The sequence below is a fragment of the Coturnix japonica genome, chromosome 1 (assembly GCF_001577835.2).
Source record: "Coturnix japonica isolate 7356 chromosome 1, Coturnix japonica 2.1, whole genome shotgun sequence".
NCBI lineage: Eukaryota > Metazoa > Chordata > Aves > Galliformes > Phasianidae > Coturnix > Coturnix japonica.
This window is the reverse complement of record NC_029516.1, coordinates 112886159-112901326: the sequence shown is the minus strand read 5'-3', so window position 1 is coordinate 112901326 and position 15168 is coordinate 112886159. Positions and strand designations below refer to the sequence as shown.

General features: G+C 38.8%; 1 protein-coding gene across 3 annotated transcripts in view; it reads left to right on the top strand.

The window, feature by feature from the left end:
* TBL1X (transducin beta like 1 X-linked) overlaps positions 1-15168 on the top strand; it is a 182174-nt gene that overhangs the window by 39456 nt on the left and 127550 nt on the right. For 2 of the 3 annotated variants that reach the window (XM_015886836.2, XM_015886818.2), the window contains exon 2: positions 13748-13821. The exons of the other annotated variant lie outside the window; for it this stretch is intronic. The gene's annotated coding sequence lies outside the window, so the exon portion shown is untranslated. The remainder of the gene's footprint in view (positions 1-13747; positions 13822-15168) is intronic. 3 annotated transcript variants of the gene reach the window in all.

Below are 15168 nucleotides of genomic sequence, written 5' to 3'. Positions count from 1 at the left end.
CTCTCTGCTGCCAGTGGGTCACTAGAGAAATGAAGGCTGTTTGTCAGAGCATCCTCTGCAAATCTGGGCCGTTGTGGAAAAAGGTGAAACCCGGAGTCAGTTCTGCAGCAGCTCGAGAGAATGATGTAGCTGATGCAGTGTAATACTGATAAAAACATGCAGAGTGGCAGAGATCATGGGGAATTCTCCATTTCCTCTTGCCCACTAATATCTTAACCGCAGTACGTGTACAGTTGGGGATGAAGAAGATCCCCTTGTTATTTTCAAGCTGTGGTTCCAACTGTAATATCACGTGATAATACCATCACTTTGATCAGAGAGTTTCATTCTTCGGTTTGCTCTTTTACCAGGCATGGTTCTTGTCAATGCTTGAGTGTTACACGAGAAAAGAAGCCACTCTTCTTTCCTTCAAACTGGGTAGGGTCAACCAGGCTGTTAGACTGCAGGAATTTTGGTAGGGGCTGCTTTGGCAACGTGCAAAAATACTCCCTGCAAAAGCTAGAATAAACGAAGATAGGAAAAAAAGAAAAGAATCAAATATCGTTGGGACTAAACGGGATAGAAATCTGAAACCCTTCCTTAAAATTTCTGTCTCGTCTGTTTTTAAACATTTTGCTTTCTTTCCCTTTTTCTCTGCTTCCTTGAGAGGAAGGAGCTTAAGAGATGAGAACACCACACTGAAAAAGAACAGTAAAAAATAATATCCAGATGTTCTAAAGGAAATAATTTTAATGGAAGACCCATCATTTCATTGGTAATTGCTTTTACTGTAATAAGTTTCTCTTGAAGAATCTCAGTGTTCTCTACATGTGGAAATGAATATGGGTATCCTGCAAAGAACTAATTTGGAGTGCAGTTTTTCTCTTCTTATTTTCTTGGTTGCTTTTTCCAGTCTCAACAGGATTTAATTGAAAGCAATACATTCATGTGGGTTATTTTTTCTTTTACTATCTCCTGCTACTGCATTAGCAATTTGTCTTTGACTTGGATGTGAGTGACTTAAAGCAGCATCCAGCCAGTAGTCTGTTACGCAGGTGACGTTTTAGGGAAGTTAGAGATCTTATTTTTTGGCTCTTCGGCATGTAATAATCTTATATTCACTGATCTTTTCCAGGACCTTAGTACGTTTATAAGATGCTTTAGTGTCACTTGCAATGAAGTGTAGCTTTTGTTTTATTGTGAATGTTTAGGATAATTGTGATGTACCCAGCTTTTAGCATGTTTGGTCACGAAGACATAGAGATACCAAGTAGTATCTGGCATGCTTTTTCTGTTTCCTTAATTCAATAACGTTTCCCTTTCTGTCTGTATTTTTTTCTTTTAATAGATGTTTGACCCATTTTTCATGTAATTGCAAAAACTTAATCCTGCAAACACCAAAGCGAGCACAAAACTTGCTCAGATGAGCACTTTTACAGACGTGGAGATTGCTGAGGTAAATCGTCACTCATTTACATGGAGTAAGAAATGTAGAAATGGAATCGTTGGCTCTCAGAACTATAAAGGTGTCCTACAGTTACGCTTTGAAACCTCTCTTATCTTTATATAAAGAGAATTACTGAGGGAGAAGGGACTCCCATGTGACTTAAGCCTTTTGGAGGTCATTCTTAATATGCAGAGTATGTCTCTTCATATGTGTAGGCCCATTTTTAGGTGGTCTTGACTGGGCTGTTTAGTCTGATGTGCGCTACAGCAGTTTGTGAAGTGAAATATGCAGGGATTAAAATTCTTCTGAAATTATGTTTGTCTTTATTTTGTCTCTTCCTCAACATGTCCTGGAAGAATAATATAAAATTGTATTTTTAAATGTTCCTTCTTCTACACTGATACTTTCTGCTTTTCATTAGGTTTGCCTAGTTTAATATTTGGACTGTCTTGCACTACAAAAAAACTATTTTTAGGAGGTATAGACTCATTGAATTTGAAGGGAGTGCCAAGCTGGCTCTTCAACACAGATGTAGGTTTTTGTTGGGCCTGTGCTTCAGTTTTTTTCTTACTCTGATAATTTTGATACATACATTAAAAGATAAAGTAGTGAGGTTGTGCACAGAGAGTGAGTGGGACTTAGTGACTAGAGATTGAAGTTTTGATGATAACGGCTTCTGTTCAAGTCCGTTGTGATCTTAAAAGCCTGTTTCTTTCATGCTAACTTCAAAAGTAAGCAGTGATCAGATAAAGATAATTTGATATTCTTGAGAAATTGATCGAAAGATCAAGAACCGCAAGGCAGCAATGCAAACTTCCTTGTGTATCATCCCTGACCAGCAGGGGTAATTTACTCTAAATCGCTTTAATTCTTGACCTTAGTAACACTAGAACCACCGTATCAGTTGAAACACTGCCTGCTCATTTATGCTTGCAAACTGCAATGTTTCTTTTACCATTTACATAATGCGTGCATGTATTTGTATACATGCAAGATACATGTTTTTATTTGCAAATCTGTCTTGGCTTACATACTTTCCAACCAGAGATGTGGGTGGCTTCTGCTGGCAGGACTTTTGCAAGAGGTACATGCAGTTAGGTTGAACTAAAAGTAATTTTTCAACTACTCTTGAAGTCATGCTGATTTTTCAACATGCAGATTATTAGAAATATGAAATATGCTTCTTTTACAATATATAAACATTGTGTACCTGGGTCCCAGCTGCAAACATCAGGAGATAATTGTCCTGGTTTTCATATCTCTTGTTTTTGTTGGCATAAGTCAAGTGTGTACTCAATCAGAAGTGTGTGTATCTTATATTCTGTGTATCATATACCAGAAGCCAAACCAGAATTGTGCCTGAGACTTTGCTACGATTTCAATGAAGCATAACTTTTCCCATCATCCAGAAAAGAAGGGCCAAATTGATACGTTCAAATCTAGTTAAGGAGTGCGTGTGACACAGAAGGCTGACTGAAAACTGTCTTTACAGCCTGGGGCAAATTGCTCTACTGCAGGTTAATAAAATGCTGTGTGTTGCTGCAGCTTAGAATGAGATGGTGCTTCAGCGGAGTTGTTATAACTGGCTGTGTGATGGCTTTTTCATCACTTCAGTTGTAATGTAAAAGACAGGCGTTTAGCCACCTCGGTGTTATTTTTTCCCCACTACTGGGCTGTTGGATAACTGCTGTGAGGAGTACAAACCCCTCCTTACTTGTGGCCAGCATTAAAGCGCTTGGTGATCTTAATTCAGTTGTTTCTCCTTCCTTTGGTGATGGATGAATGTGCTCTGAAAACATAAATTTCTGGAAGGTGTTTATATTTCATCTGTAGAAGTGATGTAGTGAGTGTCTTAAACTGCAGCTGCTCTGAGGTAATGCTCAAGGTTTTGCACAGCTATACTCCTTCATTTTTGTGCAGCATTATTGTTAATATCGATCTTTACGCTGCCGGGTACCAGTAGAAGTCATCCCATCTGCCTTATATATTTGTGAGCATTGTTACTTGACAGTGGTGCGTTCACGTGTGGAGGACAGCTCATAATACAGTCTTAACATGAAATGTTTAAGGCAGTGTAGGAGAAAAAAGAGAAAACAAGTTAAACTGGGATCATTATTTTCTTAGAAGTGGTTGTGTGTATTACCTATTACTCCTGTGTATTACCTGAGGGGGTGATTCTGGCTCTGCTAGCTTGGGAGAAAAAGTACTGTCTGGAATGTGACTGCAAAACATGCATGGCATTTCTGAGGCAATTAAGGGATTCCAAGCTTTAAGGGAAACTAAATCATGTTCTGCCCAAGTTGTAGTAATGGTCCTATTCCTGGTGAACTTCTCACAAAGATAGGTTTTGTTAGTGGGAATAAGTTGGCTTTGGGAGTATCTGATGATAATTAAGAAATTAACACTGTGACGTGAACATCTACAATACGCTGATTTGTGTGGGAATCATCAAGCTCTTTGCTTTGTTACCAGTCAGCTCCTTTCAATTTGCACTGCTGCGTTATTATATAATATATATATATATATTTTTTTTCCAGTTTTATTTTGACCTGTAACTTACAGGTCTAATATGATCTACATTTCAGAATAAGAAGAGCATTCAAATGAAACATTCAGAATCCTTAATATGTTTTTCAGGAGAATACATCAGTATAAGCATGAACTTCAGTAGAAGCGGTCGTATCCAAGCAGCTTTTGCTCCAGCAACTGAATGTGTGTTGGGAGGGAGGGGAACCTGAAACGTAGACTTGTTTTTGTTTGTTTGTTTTTGTGGGATCACTTGCTGTGCCAGCTGAGGACGTGAAGATGAGAGTGAGCAGCGATGAGTCTGTGAGGTCTGACCTTTCTGTCTGTGTTCTGTGCAGCTCCTCAGCACCCTAATGCAATTACATGGTAGAGCAGAGAAGTGGCTGTCTGTAACTATCCATTTAGAAATAACTTTTGAGTGCAGACATGGACATTTGGCATGAAATAGCTGGAGAAGCCTTGTTTCTCCGCTCTGTATAGTTCATCTGTGCTGCTAGTGGTTGGAGTTGTGTATTTAGGATTACAGATCAGAAGGTCTTGGTTGCTAATTGAGCTCTGCAGGCCCCCAGTGTCTAGTTTCAGACAGGTCATTCTGGTCTTTATCTCAATATGCAAATCTTTAAAATGAGAAGAACATCTGTTAGCATCGTAGGATGTTGTGTAGATGATTTAATGGTTGTAACATTCTGAATTGGATGAAGTGCTGTGATGATGCCACTGCCATGGCTCTAACTAAGCCACCAGTATGATGCAGCTGTGTGAAGGGCTAATGTGCTTGTACAATGCATTAGATGTGATATTTCGCAGAAAGAGGGAGAGATGCTAATAGCATTTTACAAAAGCTTCCTGGGACCTCATTTGGAATATTGTGTCCGATGCTGTTCACTTGCAGTCAGGAAAGATGGCCTTAAATTAGAACAGATGCAAAGACAGGCTTTAGGCTGCTCGGAGTAATGGAGCACTTAGCTTTCAAAGTGCCAATTAGAATGTTGCTGTTGTTCAGCTTGTTCAAATGTGAAGGCTGAGAGAGAGAGAGAGGATAAAGATATTCTTTGTAAATAAAATTATGGATAAATATCAAGGCGAATAAACTGTTTCACGTAGCATATTACCGTTGTGTCTGATATTGATATTATAAATAGCTCCTGAGCAAATTTAGGCAAGAAATTGAGAACATTTTTAACCATTTCTCCTGAACAGGACAGTGGGGCAAAGAACCTGAATTTTGAGAGTTTGAAGAGTGAATTTAGTCACTTGTTCAGGAGACTTTAATCTGTAATGACTATAGGAAGTGAAGTCTAGATTTGAAGAATCTGAAGTATTGAGGTCTCCAAGGGGTCTGAAGGGAAACTGAAACTGTTTGTTTTCTTTAAACTTATTTGGCACTAACAGCATAATTCATGGTTCCCAGTGGTTGCGTGTGGATAAGAAGTATATTTTTCCTGCTCTTCTCCCAAACCCTTTAATAACAACTTACTTTACTCACTCCTGCCCTCATTTTCTCACATTCGCCATTAAACTGATTACAAGATCTGTGATCAGGGATGAATGGCTCCCCATGGAGAAACAGACACAGAATGACAGATATTTTTATCCTCTTTTGTTGTGTGATATGTGGTCCACTTCCTGTGATAATTTAGGAGTAGTTGTTACTTTGCAATTTAAAAAAACAAAAAAACACTGCTATTATAGAGGATATGGCCAGTGTTCTCAATCTGTTTCTCCCTCTATGGTATTCTGTAATTATAGCCTTTTCTATAGCTATTATGTTTCTTGTACATTGTTGAAAAGGGTTTTGTGGCGCAGTGGTAGGAATGCCACTTGCAACACCAGAGGTCCAGGTTCGAATCCCCCCTGTGGCGCAAGTGGTAGAAGTGCCGCTCTGCTACACAGGAGGCTCGAATCCAGGGGTTGAACTCGATGATCTCTAAGGTCCCTTCCAACCCGCACAAGACTGTGAGACTGTAAGATGTGTTGGTTAGGGCACAAGGAACAGATATACTATAGGAACTTTGGGTCTGAGCATTCATTGCATAGTTGCCTACAGTTTTACATCCATCCTGGAGCAACCATCCTCTGTCTCTGAGCTGCATTGAGGCGTACGTTGAAATGTCACACTGGTGATCCATACAAGATGTTGCAGCCTTTCCACTACTAAAATCTTGCTGTTTTGTCTGAATATGTTTTTCTGTAATGGTGTCTGAATGATATATATATAGGCTTCTTTCATTCTCTTCAAGGAATGTTCCCAGTAAGTGATCTCTTGCCATTTGGTTATCCCTCTGCTATTGCATTTGCAACATGCATGAGAAAGTGAACTTCCAGGGAGATCAGCATACCATCAAAGACCTCAGACTGAAAGGGGAAATAAGGCAGGAAAATGAGATGTGAAATTCATGCAGACAGTCTAAGTTTGGTATTGAATTAAGTCATCAGAATGTGGGCAGGAAGTGGAGAATGGTAAACAGCAGCACTTCCATTAGGTTGTGATGTTTTTCACAAAGCCATACAGCCTGAGAGTCGCATAGTGTTCATAACACATTCATGGCATAGCCGCTTCCTGCTAAGTGTGCAAGAGGAAGAAGTGTTCCTAAATTAGTAAGTTAAGGTCACAGAGAAAGCAGCTGGCAAGGGCTTGAGTGCAGCTTTCTAGATTTTATTCTGGACATGATTTAAAGAGAAAGTTTCTCTTCAGTGTTTCACTGAAGGGTCAGATTATGAAGTAAAAGCCTTATTGTTCCTTTTAGGCTCAGGCCGTATCATGCCACCAAATGTTCAGCTGACTGTGAAAAGGACTCCATGCTGTACGTAACTATTAGCGTAATAAAATATTGATTCTTGCAGGTAATCACTGTACTACAAACTTGATTATTTATACAATATGTTGTTAGGCAGTGGAGAACTCCTAGAGAAGTAGGTTAGGCAAGCAAGAAATGTTACCTGCATTTACCAGTAGCTTGCCTTATGGCTTTGTACAGATTATTTGAAAATTAGGGAAATAATTTTGAAAAGCTCATTAGTGCTATAATTTTGTCACACAGGTTAGTCGAACGTCACTTGTTATTTTTTCCTCTAAAAAGACTCCATTTTAGGATAAATTGTGTTTCAATAAAGGAGTTGAATTCAGAAGAGTACACTTCTGCTTTGCTGATGGAACTTAATAGCCAGTCCTTTGAAAATTTTAGCCATAAAAATTATGGTAGACAGTTAATGTGATATATGGTTTGCTTTGGGATAAGGAACGCACCCTAGGGAATACGTTTTGGTTGAAGGGGCCAGTACCATGACAAATTTGTTTCCCCTCTGTTCAGCACCTACCGATCATCCATCTGAATAGAAGTGCACCAAGAACTTGCCTTTTGTTGGCAACTGTGTGACAGCAACTGTGTTGTTTATATTTAAACCATGGGATTATCTCCACTACTTTCAGATGGTCTGAAGCGAGCTTCCAGCAATGCCCTTCATGATGAATTCCTATAATTAATGGCTGCTGAAACTACAGGCCTCCAGCACTTCCTCTCTCCCACATCTCTGTGAACTGTGAAGCCTGAGGATCAAAGAAATGTTAAATCTATTAGCTTTAGGCTGTACAACGTATAAACCCAGATCACTTGTGCTTAAATGTGTGCTGAAAAGTTCTAGCGCTTGCTTGTGTGAGCAAGGTAACCAGCATAAGCTGGGCCGTAATTGCTATAGCTGTAACACTGAAATCCTCTTATTCGAGTAAGAAAGCCTTTTCTAGGTTAGCTGCGTTGATTTTGGATGAAGGCTGTTAAGCTGAAAAACTATTTATTACCCAGAAAGAATGTATCTCATGGAAGATTTGAACTGGTGCAGTTTACCCTTCTGTCATATGACAGAGTTGCCTTTCCATGCCAGGAATCCATCCGTCGTTTGCCTCATGCAGCTGAGCAGGCTGTGTCAGGGCCCAGGCCCTCCCTGCTGTTGTGAGGAGGACTCAGCTTTCTCCTGGGGATGTATGGGGAGAGTGGGGAGAACCCACCTTTCTGCAGGTCTTTCCTGGCCTCCCTGGCATGGTTGGCTGAGGGTAAACCCGGTGTCTTCTTCAGGTGCCACCCAGCAGGAACTGAAACATAAACACTGTACCATACCACTGTTGATGTTGAGGGCTTGGAAATGCGAGCTGGGAGATGATAAAATAAATAGAGGAGAATGTTTCCATGAAGTGTGCAGAGACAAAATCTGACACTTTTTTTATGTCTTTTTTTGGTCACTTTACCTGTTTTATTTATTGATTTAAATTAAGAATCCATCTACTGCCAGCAGTTACAGGTGTTTATCTACCTGTTGCCCTAATCAGCAAATATGGTTAATTGGAGAGACTCAGACTGCTAACTTTTGATAAATTGTAGGATCACGAGCAGTAATTGGCTTCTGTATGAGTTACAGCCTTTGGATCATTTATGAAGCCTACTTCCAAGGTCATGGCTCCCGGCACCAGTTGTGATTCCTTTCTTGTCCATGGCGGATCTGCAGGATCAGTTAAAACTGGTGGCTGAGCTGGTACAATATTAAATGTGTTGTTGTCACTATTTGAGATCTCTTGAGAAGAAGTGAGACTGAATACCATCTGATGTTATCTTGACATGTACCTTTATGGTGCTTATCAGCAGGATCCACGTGTTCTGAGCGTTTTTGTTTCCCTGTTTCACGTGAGGTCGGGTGAGGATAATTGGATGTTGCTTTCAGCATTGGAGTGTACTTAGCACAGAGTGGCTGAGCAAAGAACAAGTGATTTGTTTATAAATATTGCCTTCATTGATTATATGGCTTTTATACTTAATTTTTATCCATCAGATAGCCAGAATGTTGGAGCTGTGTCTTTTTGCAGAGTGCATAAATATTACTCGTAATTTGTTTTTTAAATATAAAGAGTTATTTTAGCCTACCAGTTCTATTTCAGATAATTTCTTTTTCACTGTTCAAAGAATGAGGAATGAATTCCTCTTTAGCAGAATCAAACCATTTAGCTGTACACACTGAGTATGCTGTTACTGATTGACCTCTCAGTACTACAGCATCAGTGTAGCAGGGATATGTGGTTTTTCACCAGATTTGCATATTTCAGCTTAGGCTGAGATTTGTAAATGAAGAATGAGAGTCAGTGCCACATGTTTTATTAGAGGCTGTGAGAGTTCTTTAACTTAATCCCCAGGCTGTATTTTGAATATTTCACCCCAAAGAGAGAGAGGCTGCCCCTCCTCTTGTGTAAAAGTGTTCGTTCTTACATAAACACACAAACACTGAATGACTTGCTTAGTCTGCTCAGTGTTTGGAGGCATCTTGGAGGTGGTGCTGGTGCTGTGGCAGAGAAAGGCAGAAGAGAAATGTGACCAATTGCTGTAATATACAGAGAAGGGAAAGCGTGGTGACTTACTGGGAAACAATGATGAAAATACGTGATTTTTATTTTTTTAATGAATCCTTGGGAAAAAAACAAAAACAAACAAACAAAAAAAAACAAAAACCAGAAACAATGAAGACTTAACACAGAGCAATTTACCAGCACATGAAGTAAAACTGCATGTGCAGTGTTCCATGAAGACGTGACCCTGTATGTTAGAATGAGTAGGGGTAGAAGAAGAGTAATAGGGGTAATAATAAGAAGAAGTGTAAGAGATAAGAATAGGCTCTGGGTAGCAATTAGAAACAGAGCTGCTTTTAAATCTAGGGCCACCCTTCCAGATTTCTCTTTTTCCAGACCTTCTGTAATCTGGATAGTTGACGTGCATGTTACATACAGCAAACAAGATAGTAAATCTTAGGAAGCTGCTCGCAGAGGTAACGTGAAAGATTAATCTAAAGTTTTCATTCATACTGGCTTGGTTTTTGGTGAATTTTCCATTCACCTCTGATGCAAAACTGTGTTAACGCTAAGGAAAAGCTGCTGCAGCACTTCCAGCATGTGTAGGTGGTGCCCCATGAAGTACTGAATATTCTTTGTGGGAAGGCAACTGCAGTCTTTTGTCACTGAAATTTGGGTTGTATTTCAGTGAGGAAATTAAGAGGAAGAGGAGGAAAGAAACACAGGGAGATGAATGGAAGAGGAGTTGTATAACATAGGAAATATTTAAGAGGAAAAAAAAAATAGGTAGGAGGGCAGATTAGTAAGAGAACTGACAGATTTAGGGTGTATATGTAAGCCACATTAGGAAGAATCATACCAAGAAGCTGTGATGACCTGTAGGAATCTATATTAAGGTCTGTGTTGCCTCTTTGTTAAAGGGTCCTGTTACAAATAGTGGTGATGTCATGAATTAATTGAGAGAGCTACTTTTGTGTATTCAAAGGTGGCAAAAATGTTCTTAATGAACCTGCAACTTACATTTGTGTTTGTTGTATTTGTTTAGTCCTAATTCTTTGATACAAACCCAGTTGTTGTCAACCCAATTACTAGCACTATGCTAAAAACCGGACTTATGCATCAAAACAAATGCCCTTTAATTTTCTTTATTGTTTTACGTTTTGGAGGAAATAGTGTCTTCCTACTGTAGGAAATCATCTGAAGTTCAGACTTAATGCCTTCAAACCCCTTCCTTGAATAAGGGAGAGCTGTTGGACACAAGATGAGAAGAGATCTTTGATTTTTATTTTTTGTGCTTTCTGGCAAAAATAGATGGATGTATTCTGTCAGTTACTTTCTTGCAGTGGAATAAGTGCAGTTATTCCTGTAAATGGTCCTGAGAATGTACCCCTCCACCAGTACTTACTGTGTTCAATTAAATCAATGGGTTTTGGCTGTTGGTTTTTTTTTTGCCTTCAAGAGAACTACTTACACAGTACTACTATACCTGGATTAACTGCAGTGTAGTGTGAGTTTAGATTCATATTTTGACTGCCTAACTTTGGGCTCTCCATAAAAATAGAAGGTTAAATATATATGAGTGTGTGTGTGTGTGTGTGTGAATATATATATATAATCTTAAATTGTAGATGATGTTAATCTAAACTCAAAACTGAACCATGCAATCCACAAAACCTTCATATAGCTACTTTGACATCTAAGTTAATTTCATATGTGTGTTTCTGTAGCAAGGGTTTTAAGTGCAAAAAATTCTTCTACTGCACAGATAGTGCTACTGTATTGCTTACCTTCTGCCCAAGTCCTTCTGGGATCCTCAAATAAAGTGTTCCTGCACATAAGCTCTTGTACAGATCTCTTTTAATACACATCATTGGAAGTGAGTTCAGCATATAGCACAGCAGCCACATCTATGGTGCACTGATCAAAAAGACTATGTAGGAAGCCAGGAAAGGAAATACAAGTAAGACAGGGAGTTGGTTGTTGAGAATAAATCTGAAAATTGATAGGGTAAGAGGCAAGTGCAGGAGGCTGAGAGGGAGAGTGAAGCAGTGGGAGAACCATTGGAAAGTAAAAAGCGGTGTGAAAGGGCTGTCAGATCTATAAGTGAGGGGGACAGAAGCTGAAAGATGGTGCTGAGATTAAAAGGAAAGGTACTGCTTGAGAGTTAGAAAGTAATGGAAAATGGGATTCTGGTTGGGGGGAGTAGTGTGAAGTGGATGAGAACAAAGCAGCTACTCTAAAGAGAGAGAAACAGGACTGAGATCAGAAATAGAAGAAGGCTGAGCCTGATGGCAAGGAATGTGATAGGATGGTGGTAAATGCTCTGTGGGATGGCACTGGCACAGCTTTGGATGAGAAGGAGTGGTGGCCAAGTTCTGTGGGACACTTGGGGTGTCTGTACTGAATGAATAGGGACTTCTCCTATTTGGTAGTTTCTTTATTTACAAGAGCTGGAAATTAAACCAAGCTCAGAAAGCAATGGTCTTCAAGAAAGAGTTGCAGATAAGAGTTCACTGCAGAGCTGGAAAGTGAAGAATTAAGGTTGTCTGGAACTCGTTCACTGAGCATCCTTGGATGCTGTGTTGTGGTTTTAAGTTACACGGATCTTAGAACTATATGGTCCCTGCTGTAGGAGCAGACATGTACAACAGTTGTCTCATTCACTGCCTACAAAAAATGAAAGATGTGTCACCTAGTTAAGGAGATGAGTACAACTTCCCCAGATAATTAAAAGTATTGTATAATGTTAGGTGCTCTGATAAATGAGTTTTAGGAGTCTTTGATTGAAATCAAAGTTGGTAATACTCTTAATTCAGAAGTTCTGTTCTTTAAGCTCACTGTCTATGGAGATCATGCATACACTGTACCTTGTGGGGGGACTTCAATACAATCTGTTATGGCAGTACCAAAGAGAAGCTCTCTGGGAGAACTAGCATGTGTGTCTTCAGAATACTCTTCTGAAACAGAACAAGAAAACCTGGAGTAGATAAATTGTAGAGCTGTGCCACGATCACGTGTAATTCAGTTAATGTGTAGGTTTTCAATATTCCATTTTCTTCTATTTACTGTGTTCACTGAGTGAGGTAGGAGTCCTGTGGAAGACAACTGTGTATTGTCTCGTAATAATGAGAATGAATATGAATAAGGGAGCCAAATTTATGGGGAATACTTAATAAAATTAATATTTGGAATTTTATGATGTTTGCTTCGATAACATCTTAGTTTCCACCTTATCGGATGCCTTTCTTATTTAGGTTTTTGAGGATGTTAGCAATTATATGTAACTTGCTGACTTTAATGTATGCTTTGCTGCCCAGGGAGGTGATGGAGTCACCAACCCTGGAGGTGTTCAAGAAATGTTTAGATGTTGTACTGCGGAACATGGAATAGTGTGAAGTATTGGAGATAGGTGGATGATTGAACTGGGTGATCCTGGAGGTCTTTTCCAACCTTGGTGATCTTAGGAATCTTTGGTTATAGTTTATTTTGAAATATCCATTGCCTTCTAGTAAATTCTTCTTTCAAAAAGAGTATCTTGCTTACTTTTAGGATTACATGTTTACTTGCATGATAGAGAAAGCTAAAAATAATTTTATTGTGAGTTGGTGTAATTTTAATTGCGTTCCAGGAAAACTAATTCCATCCTTGTTTTCTTTATAATTTGGTTGTATTCTGACCACGGTCAAAAGTATGGTAGTGATTACTGTTTAAAACGCATAGCTTCAGTTGTGTCATATCAAATGCGTTGTTTTTCTGCTCTGTTATTGTTAGGTGGACTGGTCTAAATTAGTTGGTTTAATTCTGGAAAATTTGAATATGTGCAGGTGGACTTTTGTGTCAGTAAGCCAGACTTCTTTAGTTGGAGCTCCATAGGTCTGGAAAAATGGACTCCGTATGGTTGAGTAGTATGCTTTGAAATGTTTCTTTAGTTCATCCTAGTGCCTGGAGGAAGTAGAATAACATTATGTTTTGAGCTCCTCCTTAACTAAGTGACAGTGCGTCTGTACACAAACCTTTCAATTTTTCAAGTGGTATTTGAGTAAGTAGGTTTTTCTTCTTTCACATGTTAACGGTTTCAGGGTAGCTTCAATCCGTGTCTAACAAAGCCTCTACTGTGCTTCTTTCTGTTTGTACTCCTAAAAGCAAGCGATGAAATATACTTAAATCATGCTATCCCACTGTCTATTAGGTTGGATTTACATGAGGTTTCTGACAGAAAACTCTTCTAAGGCTATTCTGAGTCTGAATCAATAAATAAATAAATAAAATTGGTTAAATAAAAAGCTGTCTTTTTGCAAAGAAAACAGAAGCCTTGAGTTTCTTCATGGTTAAGCAAATAGATGGGAAAAAGTCCTGATAGTAAATGCATAAATTGCTGATAATTTTTGGTCACAAGACTTGATAGAATCAAGAGGTGAATTCAAAAGAAGTTATGTAAATCAATTTTGTTTTTTCCATTTTTTCCTTAGGTACCTAAGGATAAAACTGGCCTGAAGGGAAAATCTAGGGGGAAACTGGGGAGATTGACTGCACTTGCACCTGAGTAAGTGAATGCTTAATTGGAAACTAGCTTTACAAAATGCAGAAACTGTTGACTGTCGTTAAGTGTCTTTTCACCTAAACTGCAAAGTGTAAGTTGAAACAATGCTTTGGCTTTTGGATTGAGAAAAATGCTAGAAGTAGTAGGGCTAGCTAAGCGGAACTTAGCATAATGCAGCCTTCAGTGCTTTTTATTGCTACTCTTAAAGGCTCTATAGATTATATGCAAGACTGGTATTCTGGTGTTTTGCCCTTCCAGTTCTTTATCCTGAGACTAAATGCTGAGTTTGAGTGACCTGTTTCTTAAAGTCAGACTTGTCAGGTGGAATTGCAGTGAGGCACTGAGGTTCAAGTTGGATTGAAGTCCTAAAAAGAGGCTGTATTAACTGTGATGTTATCAGAGAATGGAGGCTGAGGAGAAGACCTTGCAATTGTGGCCTAGCATGGTTGTCTGGCTAAGGGTGCATTTCACATTGTTTGAGACAAAATCTATCGTCTCACTTGGATTAGCTTCCATTAAAATTTAGCTAGGGGTGTTTTTCTCTGACAGTTTTGATGGGACATGTGGCAGACCTTCCTAGGTGTTGGAGGGTATCCAACAATCCCAAACCCAACCTACACAAGTTTCTTAAAAGGCAAGAAAAGATGAGTACTTTTCAGCTACGGCAGTTTTCCAGCTCGATTCCTGGCCTGGCAATTCAAGTGTTGTTTTGGTAACAATAAATTATTCTACAGGTCAGAAAGGTACTTTGTTGTATTAATTAATTCATATATATAGTAATACATGGAAGACGTGTAATTATAATAAGCGGATAAGTACAGCATAGCATGAAACTTCTTTGTACTGGCAACGTATTTTTAATAATGGGCAAGTTAATTGAATTTTCTGAAACAATTGCCAGAGCTAAAGGTTTTCTTCCTGCTGGCATTTGTGATGCTAAAAGAATTATTTTTAGTTTTGGAAGGCTTCGGTAAGTTGAATATTCTAACTAATGTCTACATTAAGCTTTACAGACTCTTCTTCTCATCTGAGATTCTCTCGATTTAACTTGATCTGAGCTTGTTATCAGTGCATTTTATTTCAGATCTATTCTGTGGTTTAATCTTGTACTGAATGTGTAAACTCATAAACTGATATCTGTCGTGTCACAGCATAAAGAAGTATGTTACATTTTGTCATAGTATTCACTGATTGTCTCTTTGCAATACAGTAAAAGAGGAAAAAAAAATCTTCCATTGTTTTTGATGTTAAAGAGAAGTAAATATGTACCTTTATGCTAGGGTTTGTAAGCTCTACGCCTAGGACTTTAAATTCATTGTACGACTTGGAAATATATCAAGTCTCGTTCAG